The following is an 18,566-nucleotide window of genomic DNA, read 5'->3' as shown; positions in this document are numbered from 1 at the left end:
CAGCTATGAAGGTTGAGGCAGCAGGGGAAGAGAGAGCATGGAGGTGGCACAACAGCTGCTAAATACCTTACGACAGGAGAGACACATCATTTCTGCTTACACTTCACTGGCTAGAATCCATTGGATAGAATTCCCAGTGCCCACATGGCAAGTTACTGGGAAGTATATTCCTCACTTGTACTAGAAAGTCTACTACACTATGTACAGAGAACACTGGTAATCCTGACCACCTCTTTAATAAATACTATTTTTAACACACTTTCTAAGGTGGGGAATACTGTCCCATTAGACTTAATATAAGAAGTAAATCCGGTACGGACACCAGGGTGGGAAAAGGGGTGTGGGATGAATTGGGAGATTGGGATTGACATATATACACCAATATGTATAAAATAGATAACTAATGAGAACCTTCTGTATAGCACAGGGAACTCTACTCAATGCTCTGTGGTGACTTAAATGGGAAGGAAATCCAAAAAAGAGGGGATATACATATACATATACATATATATACATATAGCTGATTCACTTAGCTGTACAGTAGAAACTAACACAACATTGTAAAACAACTATACCCTAATTTAAAAAAAAAGGTAAATCTGTATGTTGTCTCTACAGGAAACCCATTCACATAGGTCGCTGACTTTTGTAAAATAAGTGGATGAATTTCCAGGTCTTGAGAAGCTCTAAACAACCCATTATTCAGCCCCCTCCCACGGATACCTAAACCTCCCCCTCCTAGGGAGAGACCAAAATCAGAGAACAATTCTCTGTATTACAATGGGTCCAGGCTGGTCACCGGGGAACAACAGTGTCATCACAGCCCCAGTTGTTTTTCATTCTTTTACACTGCTACCCTCTGCATGGCCTCAGGATGGCTGGTTCTGCTTGAGACATCCTGGCCTCCCCAAATTTCATCCAAAGAGGAAAAAGAGAGTCTCCTGGTACAACAACTTTTATCAAGAAAGGAACCTTTTATAGCAGTCAGGATGGCCATCATCAAAAAGACTATAAATAATGAATGCTGGAGAGGGTGTGGAGAAAAGGGAACACTCCTACACTGTTGGTGGGTATGTAAATTGGTGCAGCCACTATGGAGAACAGTATGGAGGTTCCTTAAAAAACTAAAAATAGAGTTACCATAAGATCCTGCAATCCTACCCTTGGGCATATATCTGGAGGAACCATAATTCTAAAAGATACATGCATCCCAATGTTCATTGCAGCACTATTTATAATTGGCAAGACATGGAAGCAACTTGTATGTCCATTGACAATTGAATGGATAAAGAAGATGTAGTATGTATATATACAATGGAATATTACTCAGCCATCAAAAAGAATGAAATAACGCCATTTGCGGCAACATGGATGGACACAGACATTATCATACTAAGTAAAGTAAGTCAGACAGAGAAAGACAAATATCATATGATATCACTTTTATGTGGAATCTAAAAAAATGATACAAATGAACTTCTATACAAAACAAGTATAGACCCACAGACATAGAAAACAAACTTACAGTTACCAAAGGGGAAAGGGGGAGGAGGGATAAATTAGGAGTTTGGGGTTAACATATATACACTAGTATATATAAAATAGATAACCAACAAGGATCTACTGTATAGCACAGGGAACTACACTCAATATTTTGTACTAACCTATAAGGTCAAATAATCTGAAAAAGAATAGATATGTATATATGTATAACTGAATCACTTTGCTGTACACCAGAAACTAACACAACACAGTAAATCAACTATACTTCAATTTTTTTAAAAAAAGAAAGGAACCTCTTCCCAGAATCCCTCCACTCACACATCTAAACCAATCACTGGCTAGAGTTGTGAAATGACCATAATTGTATTTAAATAACCAACATACACCACCCTGGAATTGGGAAAGAGGCCATGAGATACATGAAAGCCTACTACTTAGTCCAAATTGAGGTTCTATTAGCAAGAAAGAAAAGAGAAGTGGGAAATCAATAGTATTCTACAGATGTAATAGGCAGTACTTGTAGGTCAGTATCCATCTATATATTCCCTCAATAAATGTTTCTTGAGTGACTACTTAGTGCCAAGTGTCATGGTGGGCATTATGGAACCAGAGAGGGACTAGACACATTCCCTACCCTCAGTGAATTTTCAGTCCAGTAGAAATGGTTAGGCATTAATTACATAACCACAACAGATTGTGATAGATGGCCAGATTGATGTTTATGCTATATACAGAAGCATGGAAGAGAGACTTGAAGGCAATCATAGAAGGCTTCTCAGAGGAGGTGGCATTTAAGCTGGACCTCGAAGGCTGAGGAGGAGTTCACCAGTTAGACAGTATAGAGAGAGCAGTCCAGGGAAAGGCAGAAGTGAATGAATACATGACTGAATGAATCAATGAAAAAGACAATATGAAAAGATACTTCAAAGAAAAACACGCCTGGTAAGAGAAGGCAGTGTGAGCTTTGTGAAGGCCTAACCAGTAAGGCCTTCCAGAACGTCAAGAGGAGTCTGTGGGTTGTAGTACCTGTGATTATATGCACTACTGACTATGTAACTTCAGAGTAATTGCAGGGAAAGAAAATGAAGTGCATTCAAGTACAGGAAGACACCTTCACCAGAAGTAATAAATCTGAAAACCCTTCCAGACACAGACCTTTATGGGTGTGAAGTATCTTAGGGACAGTCAAAATCACGTACTATGGAGCAGTGCATCCTAATGCAGTGGAACCTAGGAACCACTTTCCCTCCTGCCTTGAATCTTTCCAAAAAGTTAACTCTTTGGTGGCCAGTCCTCTTTCTGGCTATGGGGGAGGTTTAAGCAGTATTGTGAAAGCAAATGGGGGGACCTAGAGGAGAAAGGTGGCCAGGCCCCACTGCTGTGTCTCCCTGGGAATCTGGAAATGCCCAGCCACATGGACTGACTGGAGACTCTGCCAGCCTGTGTAATTTTGTTGTCATTTTTTTCTGAAAATGATAATCAGCTGTTTTCAATGATTAAAATACAGGCTCACCTGGAGGCAGAAGGATAGACAGTTTGACCTCTCAAGATCTCCCTTCAGCCTTATATTTCAGGAGAGAGCATGGCAGAGGGAATGTGATACAATACAGAATGTATCTGCTTTGTTCTGGGTTCCTGGCACAGTGTTTCAAAATCCTTGGAATTTCTTAGTGATAGTAGTAGCTTTTGTTATTCATAATGAGCCCCTTTTGGTGGGGGGGGCGGGGGGGGCATGGGGGGCGCTGGTGGCCAGGGGAACCAACAATGTGATTGGAGGGTTGAACCTTTCAGCCACCCGTTGGAGAGGGGAGGGGAGCTGGAGATTGCATTCAATCACATGGTTTAAATTAAATCAATGATTTAATCAATCATGCTGACATAGTGAAACCTGGATAAAAACTCTTAGGCACCAAGGCCTAGCGGAACTTTCCGGTTGGTGAACACATCAGTGTGCTGGGAGGGTGGTACACCCTGAACCCATGCGGAAGGAGTATGGAAGCTCTGAGCCCCCTCCCCTACCTTGCCTTATGCATCTCTTCCAATCAGCTCTTCTTGAGTCGTATCCTTTAGAATAAAACTGTAATTTTGGGTATAGTGCCTGCAGTGAATTCCTTGAGTTGTTCTAGTGAATTACCAAACCTTAAAGGGAATTATGGGAAACCCCAAATTTGTAGCAGAAGCATGAGTGGCTAGGTGACACCTGGGACTTGTGGTTGGTGTCTGAAGTAGGGGCAGTCTAGTGGAGATAAGCCCCTTAGTCTGTGGGGTCTGCACTGATTCCAGGGAGTTAGTGTCTGAATTGAATTGAATTGGGCTGAAGTGAATGACACCCAGCTGGTATTGGAGCTTAGGGAATGAAGATGATGGTTGACACTTACTGAGTACTTATTATGAGCCATGTGCATATAAAATCTTTCACGTGCATTTTCTCAAATAAGAGTCCAGACCCCGCCCTGCTCCCAATATTGATGGTTGCAGTTTACATCGTAGATTCCTCAATATGTTATATATAGCTTTAAACCAGGTCGCACATTCCTTAGAATGGACTTCAACTGGCCAGGGATTTCACACCTTTAGTTGTAGGTATCCCTCCCCATCTTCGGCCTTTCCAGCGAGCAGTTACAGATTTGTAAACACTCCAAGGGATGCTATTTAAAGACAGCCCTTTGTAAATCAGAGTGCTTCTGAAACACAAATGGATGTAATCACTCCCTAATTTGCCTGGTTTGTGGGTTTGAATTTGCTTGCTTGCTTTATTTAGACTGTTTTGAATCATTTCGTGGGCTGAGAATCAACAGCTTCAGCCATAAGTGCTCTGACTCTGTTTTGTTTTGTGCAACACCAGGTGTGATGTCAGATGAATAATGGTATTTTTTTCCCCAATGCTATACATTACACATCCAAGTGAGCCTTGTTTTTCAAAGTTCTCACCTCGAGGAGGCAAATGCTTTCCCCACCACTCCGTCTTGAGTACCTGGAGCACCCCTGGAGCACCCCTTCCCCCACTCCCTTCCCTAGAGCCTGAGGGCTCTTCCCACACAGGAATCGTACTGTCTGATTTCATATCAAATGTAGCACATGACTGGATTCTACACACCCCCCACTCTCTTCTCCATGGGTCTCGACATTCCAGTTGATGGGAAAGAATGGAAGCAAAGAGAAGAGGGTTGCAGGGGTTCAGGCGCGAGAGGGTTCAGGGGTTCAGGGCTCAGACTAGGGTGGTGGCAGTGGGGATCAGAAGAGGTGAACTATTTTTGGAGTCCACCACTCATTGGATGTATGGGATGTGGCAGTGAAGAAAAAACGGGTCACTTCTGATCTCTCACCAAAATTCTCAGTGACACTCAGAGCTCTTGTCATATTTGGTAATCAGAATTATTTGTGACTGTTTTTCTATCGTCTGTCTCCTAGACTGTGAGCTCCAGGAGGTCAGTGAGTAGCAGAGGGCTTAGCACCCCAGAGGACTCAGCAAATACTTGTGGAATGAAAAAATGAATGAACATCTTATCCCCCTGATAGAAGGCCATGCACAAACACAAACTTGCTGCATCCAGTGATCGAGCTTCCTAATCTGGCTCCAAAGCTTGAAAGGTCAGAGGTCATGGACACTTTTGAGAATCTGATGGAAGCTATAGAGCCTCTCCCTTTTCCCAAACGTGAACAGAATTTTGCACAGTACTTCAGAGATTTCACTGAGCACACATGGACCACTCAGAGTTCTTGGTCAAGAATTTCTGATCTCGGGCTTCCCTGGTGGCGCAGTGGTTAAGAATCCGCCTGCCAATGCAGGGGACACGGGTTCAAGCCCTGGTCCGGGAAGATCGCACATGCCGCGGAGCAACTAAGCCCATGCGCCACAACTACTGAGCCTGCGCTCTAGAGCCCGCGAGCCACAACTACTGAAGCCCACGCGCCTAGAGCCCGTGCTCCGCAATGAGAGAAGCCACCGCAATGAGAAGCCCGCACACGCAACGAAGAGTAGCCCCTGCTTGCTGCAAACAGAGAAAGCCCGTGTGCAGCAACGAAGACCCAACACAGCCAAAAATAACAAATAAAAATAAATTTATTTTTTTAAAAAAAGGAATTTCTGATCTCTAATCCAAAGCTCTGGTTTTATAAATGTGCCCAGAGAGGAGAACTAACTTGCCCAAGATCACATAGCTAGAAAGAAAGAAGGGGAAGGAAACACTTTTTGAGCTATAAATGATCAGGACTTTTCTCATTTTTCCAGATCCCTCACTTCCTCTGGGCAGAGACAGCCAGCATATTCATCCAGAGCTGGACTTTTCTGCTTAAAAGTTCTTTTTTTTGGGCATGGAAATGTGTCTTCAGAAATTTTTTTTGGACCAAAATCTCCCCAAACTAGGTTTGAGGCTTTGGGAAGAGAAGAGCCGCATACTGATATGCATGTGTGTTGGGAGAGTTTGGAGAGAGTGGTTTCTGTTGTTAGTTAGGGAAAGTACTTTTCTTTTTTATTCTCTTTTTACTGTTTTCCTAAGTGTTTTTCTGACTCAGCGGTGAACCAGAGCTCAGTTCTGCTCCATAGGATTAGTTAACAATCTTTGACAGTGCTGCATTCTCAGTGGAAGTCAGAACCCCTGCAAAACACCGAATTATTCACACCAAACAGGTCACATTTGCTGATGGAGCGAGTAGAATTTTGCGTCATGGAAAGACTCATTAAGCTGAGTGCTTTGGTAAAACAAGCCTCACTGGGGTCTAATTTGTTGGCATTGCTTGACATCTGCCTCCCAAAAGTAATGGGGGCCGCACCTACCTAATGGGCAGAGAGAGTGAGCCCATTTCTGTCTGTGGCCAGAACACATGTCTCATGGACCTGCCCCAAGCCCTGCCCTTCATCCATGCTATCAACATTGGGACCTTGGAGACTTGCATGCTCAAAGCTCTGTGGAAGGCAGAAGGACAAGACTGGTCACTTTTTGGATGAGAATCCCTAATCCAATGATGCTCTCTTTATCAAGAATCATTTGGTTGCAAGGAACGAAAACCTCCTTAGACTGACTCAAGTAAAAGGAGATTAAGTGGATAAAGGGTAATCTTGTGGATCTCAATGATGGAGAAAACCTTTTTTTAAATTTTATACAGCAGGTTCTTATTAGTTATCTATTTTATACAAATTAGTGTATATATGTCAATCCCAATCTCCCAATTCATCCCCCCACCCCCACTGGACCTTTTGAGAATCAAAACTCATTAGATAAACTATGTGTTTTCTCTCCTGTCTCTCTCTCACCATACGACAAGATGCATGAATAAATCCAGTAAACGGATACATAGGAATCCAAGTGCATCAGTCATGGCACTGCTTACATACAGCCCCTGATAACTTGGATGTAGCCTTGCCTCAGCTGCTGGGGGGAGATGCAAATGCATGTTGCTGTCCAACAACAGCAAACAACCAAACAACCACTGAACACAATTTTCTTTTTCCCTAACACTGGGACCCAGATAACCTCATCCAAACTGGCTCAGGACATCTTAATCAAATTTTGAAAGAGGTGTGAAGGTAGAGAATGAAAAAAGAGGAAGATTGGGGAAAATGACAGGCCATTAGAGGCAAGCATGCAGGACCACAGTCCGTTAGAGATGATAGGAACTAAGCGTGACCATTGGCTAGGTTATACCAATGCACTCATGGGTTGTTTTGTTGTTTTATCTTCTATATTGATGAATAATCAGGTATTCTTCACAGCTGAAGGACAAATAGAATTACCAGCCTTGCTCCTTTTTTTTTTTTTTTGCCACACTTCGAGGCTTGCGGGATATTAGTTCCTCAACCAGGGATTGAACCAGTGCCCCCTGCTGTGGAAGCATGAAGCCCTAACCACTGGACTGCTAGGGAAGTCCCCAGTCTTGCTCCATTCTGATGCCATACTCAGAAGTGTCAGGAGCTCACCATTTTGTAATATAATCTAATTCCAGAGGTGTAAGAATCTCGGTTTTTGAAACCATTTCTTGTGTCAGACTTAACCTGCTCTCTTGTAACCACCACCGTCTGTTCGCAGTTCTGCTGCCTCTTCCACATGACAGCCCTTCAGACAATTAAAGCCCACCCTCACCTGTCCCCAGGTCATCCTTCCCCAATTGATCCTAGGACTCCTGTGCTATATCAGCTCATCCTGACTGAGCATCACGTGGAACCCAGAGATTAAAGTGAAACTTCTGAGATGAGAGTCTGTGCTAAAGACAGCATCTGAATGTTCAGTTTCAAGCAGTCCCAAGTCCTTCCCAGGTACTGATCAAAGATCCCCGCACTCTGCACAGAGCAGCGTTTCATCTGAATCCGCTCCTGGATGTGGGCCATGGCATTAAGACATCAGCCTGGCCTCCTCTTTCTCCCTAACATTAGACAAAGCGGGAAATGCTGTCATTACAGCAGAAAGGAGGCTAAACTGATGGCTACATCTTCACCTCAGTTCTCCTTGCTGCGTCCCACATTCTATCCCATTGTCTCCATGAATTAGAAAATACAACCATCTGGGTGATATCCACTGATCTGTGGTCCCAATCATAATATGTAGTCTTTTGTTCATGCAGTGAACATTCACTGAGCTGCTATGGTGGGCCAGGCACAGATGGTTCAAAGACTCCTAACATCCAGACCCTGCTCCAGAGAAGCCCATGATCTGGTGAAGGAGACAAAAACATGTCAAAAACAAATGATTACAATAAAATGGTCCTTTGAGATAAGGACCAAATTTGACACATAAGCAAGTTGCTTAGAGGAATTATGGAAAGAGGATAAGTTCTACTCAGCAGATCAGAAAAGGCTTTGCAGAAGAAATGACATATGGTCTGGGTACTGATGAGTGAATCGGAGTTTTCTAGGGGGCAAAAAGGTGAGAACAAGATTCCAGACGGTACTTGTCAAAGCACACAGGTGTGAGAATGCAGGGACAGTTGGGAGGAGGACTGATGGCACCATGGGGTGAGAATGTCGGATGCACACCACTTAGGTCAACCAACTAACAGGAATGAGCCCCCACTAAGGGCCAGGCACCAAGGATATAGTAGTGAATATGCCAGGCTTGACTCGTAATTTCCTGGCGCCTCTACTGCTTCAGAGAACTTCAGGAGATGATGTGCCCATGGAGATGCCTCCATAACACCTTGCACGTCCTGGGGTAGCACGCATCACTCTCTAGAGCTACTGTCTGTTGACCTATGATTAGACAGTGACTTCCTTAAGAACAGAACGTTGTGCCATTTACCACTTCTGCGTCCCCTATGCCCAGCGGTTTCCGGCACATACTGGCAGCTCAATAGACGTGCGATGGAAGAATAAATGAAAACCTGGTAGGGCCAGTTTGTGACTGGCCTGTCTTTCCTCCTAAGCCTCTTGAGGGAGAACTATTACTGGTACCTGTATTCAATGCAACAAGGCAGGGATTTTTTTAAAGCAGCAATGATTGCATTTCCCTAACTCAGGACTGAATTAAACACTATTTAACTGTTAAATAAAAACTGTTAAACTACCTTTAACATGGGTTGTTAAAAATGTTTTACTTCTCCGGCTGGCACTTAGAAGTCAGCTCTTTCTCAGACATTCTCTTCCTTCATTTACTTCTTATCAGGGACATCAAGGCCATTGGCATTTAAAAAGCACATTATGTTGGCTCTTTTCTTTCCAAGCACTGCAAAGGAAGTGATTTGACCTTTCATAAGGAAAACGGAACCCTAAGCTTCCCCTACATGGCAGTGATGTCCGGGATTTCTTATCTCCGTGTCAGGAGACCTTCTCTCCAGCCTGGCGGGAGTGAGGATGGGAGATAGATGGAGCCTATCTGATACGGTCCGGCAAGAGAAAATGCTGAGGGGAAGGTTTATTAATAGTGCAGACCAGCCCTGCTGTAGGCAACTGTGAGGAGGAGGCGGGAGGGCACTGGCTCCAGGGTCACAGTGAACTCTGCTGACATTTCATTTCTTTGACATCTGTGCAGAGAATCCCAGGCTACTGTCCTGGGGGGATGAAAAGGAGAGGATGGCCACAGTCAGAAACCTAAAAAGGAAAAAACTGACTGACCCAGGAGCCCAGACAGATAGAATGAATTCCCTCATGGGAAAGGGCAGGTCTCAATAAGTCTCCTGTTTGGCTTGGAAATATAAGAAATAGATCTATTGCCATCCTCTGCTCATGAGAGCTCCCTTTTGTGATTACTTTTACAGGTAGCAAGAATTAGGAGTGTGTGAGTCCTTGGAGTATATTGCTAAAACTATGGCAATTTTTCCTCTCACTGTGCCCATACTCTTTGCAATGAGACTCTGCTGCTTCTCCCATCAAGGTGTGGAGCCTCTTCCCCACTCCTGGAATCTGCACTGGACCCTGTGACTAGCGTTGGCCAGTAGAACATGGTGGAAGTGTTACTGTGTCAGTTCTAAGCCTGGGCCTCTAGAGACTGTGCTTACTTCCGTTCTCTCTGGGAAACTTTCCTAGCCACCACATGAACAGCCTGGGCTAGCCTATGGGAAGATGAGAGATTGGAGCCATTGAAGAACATTTACCCGAGCTGAGATCTCAAACATGTGAGAGTCCAGCCAGGATCACTAAAACTGCCTACCCAACCTGTAGCTTAAATGTGGATGCAAGAATGTATCCAGGTAAGATCAGAAGAAACACCCAGCTGAGTCCACCCTAAATTGCCAATGGCAGAATTTTAAGCTAAATAAATTGTTGCTATTTTAAGCCACTGGGTTTTGAGGGCATTTTGTTATACAGCAATAGCTAACTGATACATTTGTATTCTTATTCCAGCACCCCTAGAGGACAGGAGGATTTAGCACTTAGATGAGAAGATACCAGAACTCTAAGCTGGCATGTAAATCCCATGAAGGCAGGAACCATGTTTTCCTGGTTCAACCCAATGGGCACAGCAAGTGACACAGAGCAGATGACAAATAAACCTTGTTGTATTGAGTCTGAAAATTGTACAGAAAATTGGGTATCTTCAAGAGGATGCCCTCATGAGAATTTTCCCAACTTGCCTCCTGGAGTAATTATCACCCTGGTTAAAGCTTCAGTAAGAATGGCTGGCAAGATCAATTGAGCTTCTTGAATTTAATCTGAAGAATTGTGTGTCCTGGTTAAGAAGAGCCAGCAAAGAGTTAAACATCTCTACCACATACACTCCCTGCCCCATCCATTTATCTAAACCTATAGTCATTCTTGACATCCCACCCCCTCCTCTCCTTCATTCAGTCTCCATGTCCTGTTGCTTATGTCTCTTACATACATCTCAATCTATTCACTTCTTGTCACCACCGTAGTTTAGGCTTGAACGATCATATCAGCTCTTAAACTCGTCTCTTAATTAGTTGCTTGACCCCTTCTCCCTGGAACAGCAATTATGATCTTTCCAAAGCACCAGTCTGATCATCCCTCCCCTGCTAGCCTTCAGTGGCTCCCCATTTCCCCCAACAGGGTTTCTTAGTCTGCGTATGCCCACTGATGACTTTCCTCCCTCCCTTCTCCTTGTTCTCAGTTTCCACCAAACCACATGGCTTTCCTGTGATACTGAACTATTTGTAGTTCTCCTGTGACATTCTTGAGCTGGGATAGTCTCTCCACTCCCTATCCTACTGCCCAGCTATTTCCTTTCTTCTTTCCTTAGATGTCATAGTTTCCTTCCCTGATCCTCAGGCTGAGTAAGATGAAAGGATCTCCTCTGTTGTCCTTCCACTTCCTGTCCACTTCCCAGATCTCACTGAAGTGCCAGTGCCTGTTCTTCTCTTCCCTCCCCCTGCCACTAGCCTATGAACTCTGTGAGGCTGGGGCTATTTCTTTCATCTGTGTCTAGCAAAGGACCTGACTTACAGTAAGTGGTTGACAGAATGAGTGAATGAATGAACCTCAAACAAGAGGGACAGGGACTTCCCTGGTGATGCGGTGGTTAAGAATCCACCTGCCAATGCAGGGGACACGGGTTCGAGCCCTGGTCCGGGAAGATCCCACAAGCCGCGGAGCAACTAAGCCCGTGCGCCACAACTACTGAGCCTGTGCTCTAGAGCCCGCAAGCCACAACTACTGAGCCTGCACCCTAGAGCCCGCACGCCACAACTACTGAAGCCCGCGTGCCTAGAGCCCGTGCTCCGCAACAAGAGAAGCCACTGCAATGAGAAGCCCGCGCACTACAACGAAGAGTAGCCCCCACTCTCCGCAACTAGAGAAAGCCCGCGCACAGCAACGAAGACCCAATGCAGCCAAAAATAAATTAACTAATTAATTAAAAAAAAAAAGACAAGAGGGACTTTTGGCAGCCCCTCCTGAGAATGAATCAGACTTGAGGGAATCTTCTAGAGAGAACTAGAAGAACCAGTTCCCACTTCCAGGTTACACGATCTTCTGGGAAGTGGATTAGAAGGAAGGATGAGCAGTAACGCATGTCTGAATCAGGCACAAACATGGAGCAAATTCACGAATTGGTAGCTCTCATTAGACTTCAGTTGTCAAAAGTGAGATTTGCTAACAATCAATAAGGGCTGGTGTTGATCAACAACTTGTATCAGTCGCTGTACTAAGAGCTTTACAAGTCTCATCGCATTTACTCATCTCAGCCACGCCGTGAAGTATGTTTTATCATCATCCCCCACTTCTCAAGTGAGACTCCAGAAGCACAGAGAGGTTAAGTAACCTGCCCAAGGTCACTCAGTCAAAGGATTAGGTTAAGCAAAGTCATTTCGCTTGAGTGCAGGTTATACAGTCTTTATCTGATCATCTGCTATGAAATGTATGATGTGGGAAATTCAATACAATTATACCATTTAAACATACTTTGCTTGCTTATGGATACAGATCAAAATAAAGCACCACATTTAAATAATTAACCTAGTCAATAGAAGAGTAAACAGGATGCCAATCAATATACAGAGTTTTTTTTTCTTTCTGAGATTATCAATGCACTTTTAAAATTGAAGTATAGTTGATTTACAGTGTTGTGTTAGTTTCAGGTGTATATCAGTGCACATTTTTTGCCAATACATAAGCATTCTATTTCTGGCCACCAGACTCCTAAGAGTGAAGAAGTGAAAATTATATATGCATTTAATGTGCCCAATTAGAGTACTGCATGTCTATTAGTTTCTACATGTAACATCAATGTTGTTTCCCCATTTTCCCTCATATTAACTGGCCCCCACTATAAACTAGTCACTTACCCTGCAATTCTACAAACCTTGCCACCTCCTGGGCCCTTATCCATGTGGCTTCCCTTGCCTGAAAGCCACCCCCATGTAAATCTGTCTTTTAAGGTCAAGTTCATGACCACCTCTTTCTGTCTTGCCACACCTTCTCATTCTAGGAAATATGATATGGGGCTCGGTGCTCTTTCCATTCCATCCTGGGCGGGTCAAGGAGCATCCTCCCCATCCACATGTGTTTTTATTTGGCCTGCATGATTTGGCTGCACAGATTTAAAATCTGAATTAGTTGTCCACTTCCAAAAATCAAGAAAGTTTACATCAAGATCCAGCCTTCTGATTTTCTTGAGAGGTCACAAGATTTGATAACTCTGTAACCGTATATCTGGCTAAAAATACCCAGAACTGAGTAGCTGCTTCCTTCGACAGGGTACCACAGATGCTGGTGTGCCCCCCATCTCTCCTACTCCCTCATCACCTACCATTTATGGGCACCCAGAAGGCCGACTGCCTTCCTGCTTGTCCACTCATGCAATTCTTTGGGTGAAGATTCCTTCTGCCTATGGAGGCTGCTCTGTCTCATTGCAGGACAGACCAGAAGTGCCAGGGAATAACTGTCTTCTCATCTCCTCCCAAGAGCAGCTCTCCACCAATGATGGCAAGACGTTGATGAGCTTCCCTCATCACCTAAATGTTCCTGAGTTCCAACATCCTGGTGGTCTGCTTATTATCCAGTGATGCATAATAATAACCTCCAAACACAGTCGCTTAACACAGTGTATTAACTCTCACTGTCCTATAGGTCACCTGGGCAGTTCTTTTCCACCTGGCATCAGCTGGCCATTGGGTGGCTGCACTCATGTGCAGGTTCATTTAGGCTGTACCAACCAAGATGGCTGGCGTGAGCACCGGCAGGGACTTAGTGCTGGAAGTCAGCGAGGGATGCAGCTGGGGATGACTAGCAGCATGTGTACACGTGACCTCTCCATGTGGCTTAGGCTTCTTGCAACGTGGCAGCTGGTTCCCAAGAGGGAGTGATCGAAGAGTGAGCATTTCCAAGAGACCCACGCAGAAGTGACAGGTGTCTCATGAACTGACCTCAGAAACCACATAGCATCCCTCCACCACCACCTCCCCACGCTTCCTCAGCCTCTCCTTCCTATCTTTTGAAAGCTGCTCTGTGAGGCCACGAGGTCTGGCACTGCTGCAGCCAGCTCACAACCATGAGGTGAGGGGCTGCCAAGTGGTCAGAGAATTGTCGAGCCATTCGGGAGCTCAGAGTCCGCCATGAAATCTTGGAACTACCTCTCTTCAGACCTCTTCATGATGGTGGTAACTGTGCTTAGAATTTGAACCACAGTTAGGCTTTCTATTACTCATGGCTAAATGTATCCAAACTGATGAACCAACTGACTTCAAGTATGGGACCCAGGTGGGTGTCACTTTTCTATGTTCCCCAGATTCTGATTTATAGCTCCTGATGTAGTCGTTTGCAGATGTCAGGAATTGGGAGAAAGGTTCCGAGAAAAGTCTTGGAAGAATGTCTTCTTGCAAAATACCTAAAGGACCCTGATGGAGAAATAACGCACTCTGCTGAGTGCCTCTCCAGAAGTTTCCCCTGGAGACTAAAACCTCAAATGATCCAATTTAAACAGTTTATTCTGGCTGGACAGTTAAGAGCAGTGCATCTCAGTAACCCAGCACCCTTAGAATACTGCCTAGCCTTGCATAAGAGCGCTCTTCAGTGGCACTTAGTGTTGAAACCACCTTGGGTCCTTGCTAGAATTCAGGTTCTTGGGCTCCCTCTCCTAAAATATTTGGATTCATAGGTCTAGGGTAGGGAGAAAGAATCTACACTTTTATTAAGGATTTCAGGTGACTCTGATGTGAATGGTCGATGGATCTCATCTTGTGCTTTTCAAACTGTATTTTAAAGGAAGTAATGTGTTGGGCCGTGTGTGTGTGTGTGTGTGTGTGTGTGTGTGTGTGTGTGTGTGTGTGTGTGTGTGTGTGTGTGTGTGTGTGTGTGTGTGTGTGTGTGTGTGTGTGTGTGTGTGTGTGTGTGTGTGTGTGTGATCTATATAAACACCTGTGATCAGCTGAATTTAATTGGACCACAGCTGGTGTTGATTGCATATTTTTTAATGTGGCTTTTGAATGCTCTCCCCTAGAACAGCCTTTATGACTGAACATCGGCATTGGTCCAACCTTGGCTGTCAATTTTAAGGTTTATTTAAAGGCACATGACAGCCGGAGCTTTTTATTCTTTACCTAAATGACACTACATATGGACTTGGGAGTTTTAAGTACAGCATGTTGAAAGGATAATTTCTACCATGATTGGGCAGCTGCCAGTTAGTTTTTTGTTTTTGTTTTTGTTTAATTTTATTTATTTATTGCTGCTTTGGGGCTTTGTTGCTGCTGCGGGCTTTCTCTAGTTGCATCTAGCAGGGGCTACTCTTCGTTGCGGTGTGTGGGCTTCTCACTGTGGTGGCCTCTCCTGTTGCGGATCATGGGCTCTACACACACAGGCTTCAGTAGTTGCAGCACATGGGCTCAGTAGTTGTGGCGCACGGGCTTAGTTGCTCCGCAGCATGTGGGACCTTCCCGGGCCAGGGATCAAACCCATGTCCCCTGCACTGGCAGGCGGACTCTCAACTACTGTGCACCAGGGAAGTCCTGCTCCTGGTTGGTTTTAAAAACTGTGAGTTGCTTGCTCTCAGAGTCAGTTGGGCAGATTATGTCATGACTCCAGGTCAGCAGAAGGTTGTCTACCCTGAAAATAGTCATCAAGGCTGCTGCAAGCCTAGATGAGTCTCTGTATGTGAATCAGAAAAAGGTGCCTCTTTCCTCAGGCAGAAAGGACTTCTCCTGGCTTAGTGAGTGGTATGAAGGCTGAAGAGTGAAGGAAGGAGGCTCCTAAAACAAAACAAAACAAAACAAGAGGCAACCGAGGTATTGTTACAATGAAGGGGAAGTGACGTTGGATGTGTTCCCTGCCACTGGAAAAGAGATCTCAGGGTGCTGACTTTGTATATGATCCAGGTATCCTTATGCAGTGCACAACCCATACAACTACACATGACAGCCATGTATGAGTTAACACAAGTCTTGTTCAGAATTGGAAGGGCTCCAAGCATCAAACTGGAGGCTGTGTGTGTTGGTGGAAAAAATAAAAACACAGCAGCAATACCATTTAATGAGCCAGATGGTAGAGGCCTCTTCTGTGAAGGGTGACCACAGGGAGAGAGACCTGTGATGGCATTAACCTCTGAGCAGCCATGTGAGTTTCTCCCCAAGGCCACAGTGGATCATGGTCACGTGGGATCCATCTGAGAATGTGTTCTCCATCAGAGAACAGTCCATGGGGGTCTGGGTCCAGCAGGAGTGAACACACCCAGGATCTCTTCCCCACTTGGGGTACTAGTACCCTAAAAAGTCATCCTTTGAAGAACTGCCTCACTTCCACTCCAGTTTTAGTGATGTGGGTGCTGAAACTCACAGCAGCTCCTGAGATGAACAAATGACCCAGGCTTCAGCAGTCAGGATAAATCTCCCGGGAAGAGCTTTACTTTGGATTCCACAGACTATGGAATCAGCTTCAGGGGCAGCATAATGCTAAAAGTGTGGGCTCTGAAGTCAGATTTCAACTCCACAAACATCTAGTCGTGCGACCTTGAGTGTCTTAACCCTTCTGGGGCAGACAGACTCTGAAGTGGCCATGGTCCCCACCTCCCAGTTACACCCTGTGTAGCCCACTCCCCTTGAGTGTGGGCAGGACCTTGGTCTGGCTTCTAACCAATAAATATGACAAAGATGATAAAATGATGTCACTTCTGTGATCATATCATGTAAGACTGTAACATCTGTCTTGCTTGAAGTCCCCCTCTCTGTGACTTGGAAGAAGTAAGTGGCTATGTTGGGAAGGAACTGGGGGTGGGTGTCTCTGGCCAATAGACAACAATAAATTGAGATCCTCAGCTCTATAGCCCATGAGTAAAGGGCTGCTGCCAACAACTATGTGAGTTTGGAAGCAAATCCTTCCCCAGTTGAGCCCCAGATGAGACCACACCCTGACCAACACTTCACTACAACCTCGTAAGACCCCAAGCAGAGAACTCTGTTAAGCTGTGTCCAGAGTCTTGACCCACAGAAATAGTAATAAAATAAATGTGAGTTGTTATAAGCTGCAAAGTGTGTGGTAATTTCTGCAGCAACAGATGACTAATACCCCCTCTCAGGAAGAGAATGGAGAGATAGTCACATGGTTGAGAGTAACGCTTTCAATATGATGTCAAGTACCCAGCAGATTGTTGTGAGACTGTAGGATACTGCAGGGGTGTGCCTGGCACACAGTAGATACTCAATAAATTGCACTTCCCTTCCTCCCCTCAGTAAGACCAGTGTCATAAGTTGGCAACCTTGGAATAAGTTGGCAAACTCTGTATCGGAAGTTTCCAGGGTCACCCTAGGAAGACCAGCAGAAGTTAAAAAGCCAAGCTTCTTTTGTGGAAGGTAAAATCATTTTACATCGTCCAAGAGGCTTCACACAAGGCAAAAACTGTTTCATAATCCTGCCATGTAAACCAGCTGGGATTTTCCTTCACATAAATTGGATTTTGATTTATATGTCAACAAATGCCCCCAGAAACCTCATCATTTGAAAGTTCATCAATCTCAGCTAGAACTGCAGATATGGCCCTACAGGTACCTCCCTGGGAAATACAGCCCTCGTTTACTAGCCCACACGCTGACAGGGGCATGAAAGAGGAAGCGGGAGGCAGGAGAGATAGGATCACCTGCCGGGGCTTTGCAGTGTCAGGCTGAGGAGTTGAGTCCCCGGAAGAGTGTGAGAGAGCCTGGTGATTTGGGGGACCTGCGTGAAGGTGTGGCACGGCTGGAGCATGCAAGGAGTGGCAGCTTGAGATCAGGGAGATAGGGAGGGGCCAGGTTATGACTAGCACTGAATGCCAGGACATGGGGCTTGGGTTTTGAAACAAGAAAATGGCATAGCAGATATGAATCTTCAAAACAGCGTTCTAGCTGCAGTGTGAAGGACAGGATGGAGAGACAAGCTTTCTCTCTCTGGGGACAGAGAGACCAGCTGGGATGCCACTGCCATCCTTTCTATGAGCAATAATGGCATCCTGGATGGTGATGGCAGTCAGGGTGAAGAGAAGGGGATGGATGGAAGGACTCTTGGGGGATTCATGTTGGCAAACCTGGTGACTGATAGGACTGGACAGAGAGGTCGGGTAGGATGACACTGATTTCTGACTTAAGTCAGAGGACGGTGGCAGCATTTACAACCCGAATTGTGGAAGAAAAGTAACATAGTCAATGACCAACCGGAAGTCTTAGAATAGTCCCAGAAGAGGTTTACATGGAAGAGAAAAGGAAATCTCAAGTCAGGAGAGTAGAGCCTCCAGCTAAGAGAAAATTGCCCCAAATCAGCTACTTCATGCATTACACCATGCAAAGCCCCCGTAACAGACACTTTGTAGAATGTCCTCTCTGGGGACATTATGGCCCAGCTACAAATGAGTCACAACCTCCCTTTTAAAGCTAATAAGGCTCTTCTTATAGAGTAGTGGAGCCATGACTACTTTGGCAGCTCTGACATAAGGGATTATATTGATGTGGTTGAACATTTTACTGAGCAAGGGAGTAAACATTTTACTGAGCAAGGGAGTATTGGCTGGCCAGTAAAACTGAAAATACGTGCTGTGGGCTTGGGAGCTTGTCAACTCCATTTCCACTGTCCTTTCTTAAGTGAAGACTATACCAAGTCCCAAAAGACTCCAGTCGTTCTGCCCTTCAATCCACGCGGCACATGGCCAGTTATCCAGTATCCAACCTCAGAGGGTCTTTGTGAGGACTGGAGGCCATGATGGGTGTAAAGGACTTGG

This window comes from Lagenorhynchus albirostris, chromosome 14 (assembly GCF_949774975.1).
Source record: "Lagenorhynchus albirostris chromosome 14, mLagAlb1.1, whole genome shotgun sequence".
Classification (NCBI taxonomy): Eukaryota; Metazoa; Chordata; class Mammalia; order Artiodactyla; family Delphinidae; genus Lagenorhynchus; species Lagenorhynchus albirostris.
This window is presented reverse-complemented; position numbering follows the sequence as displayed.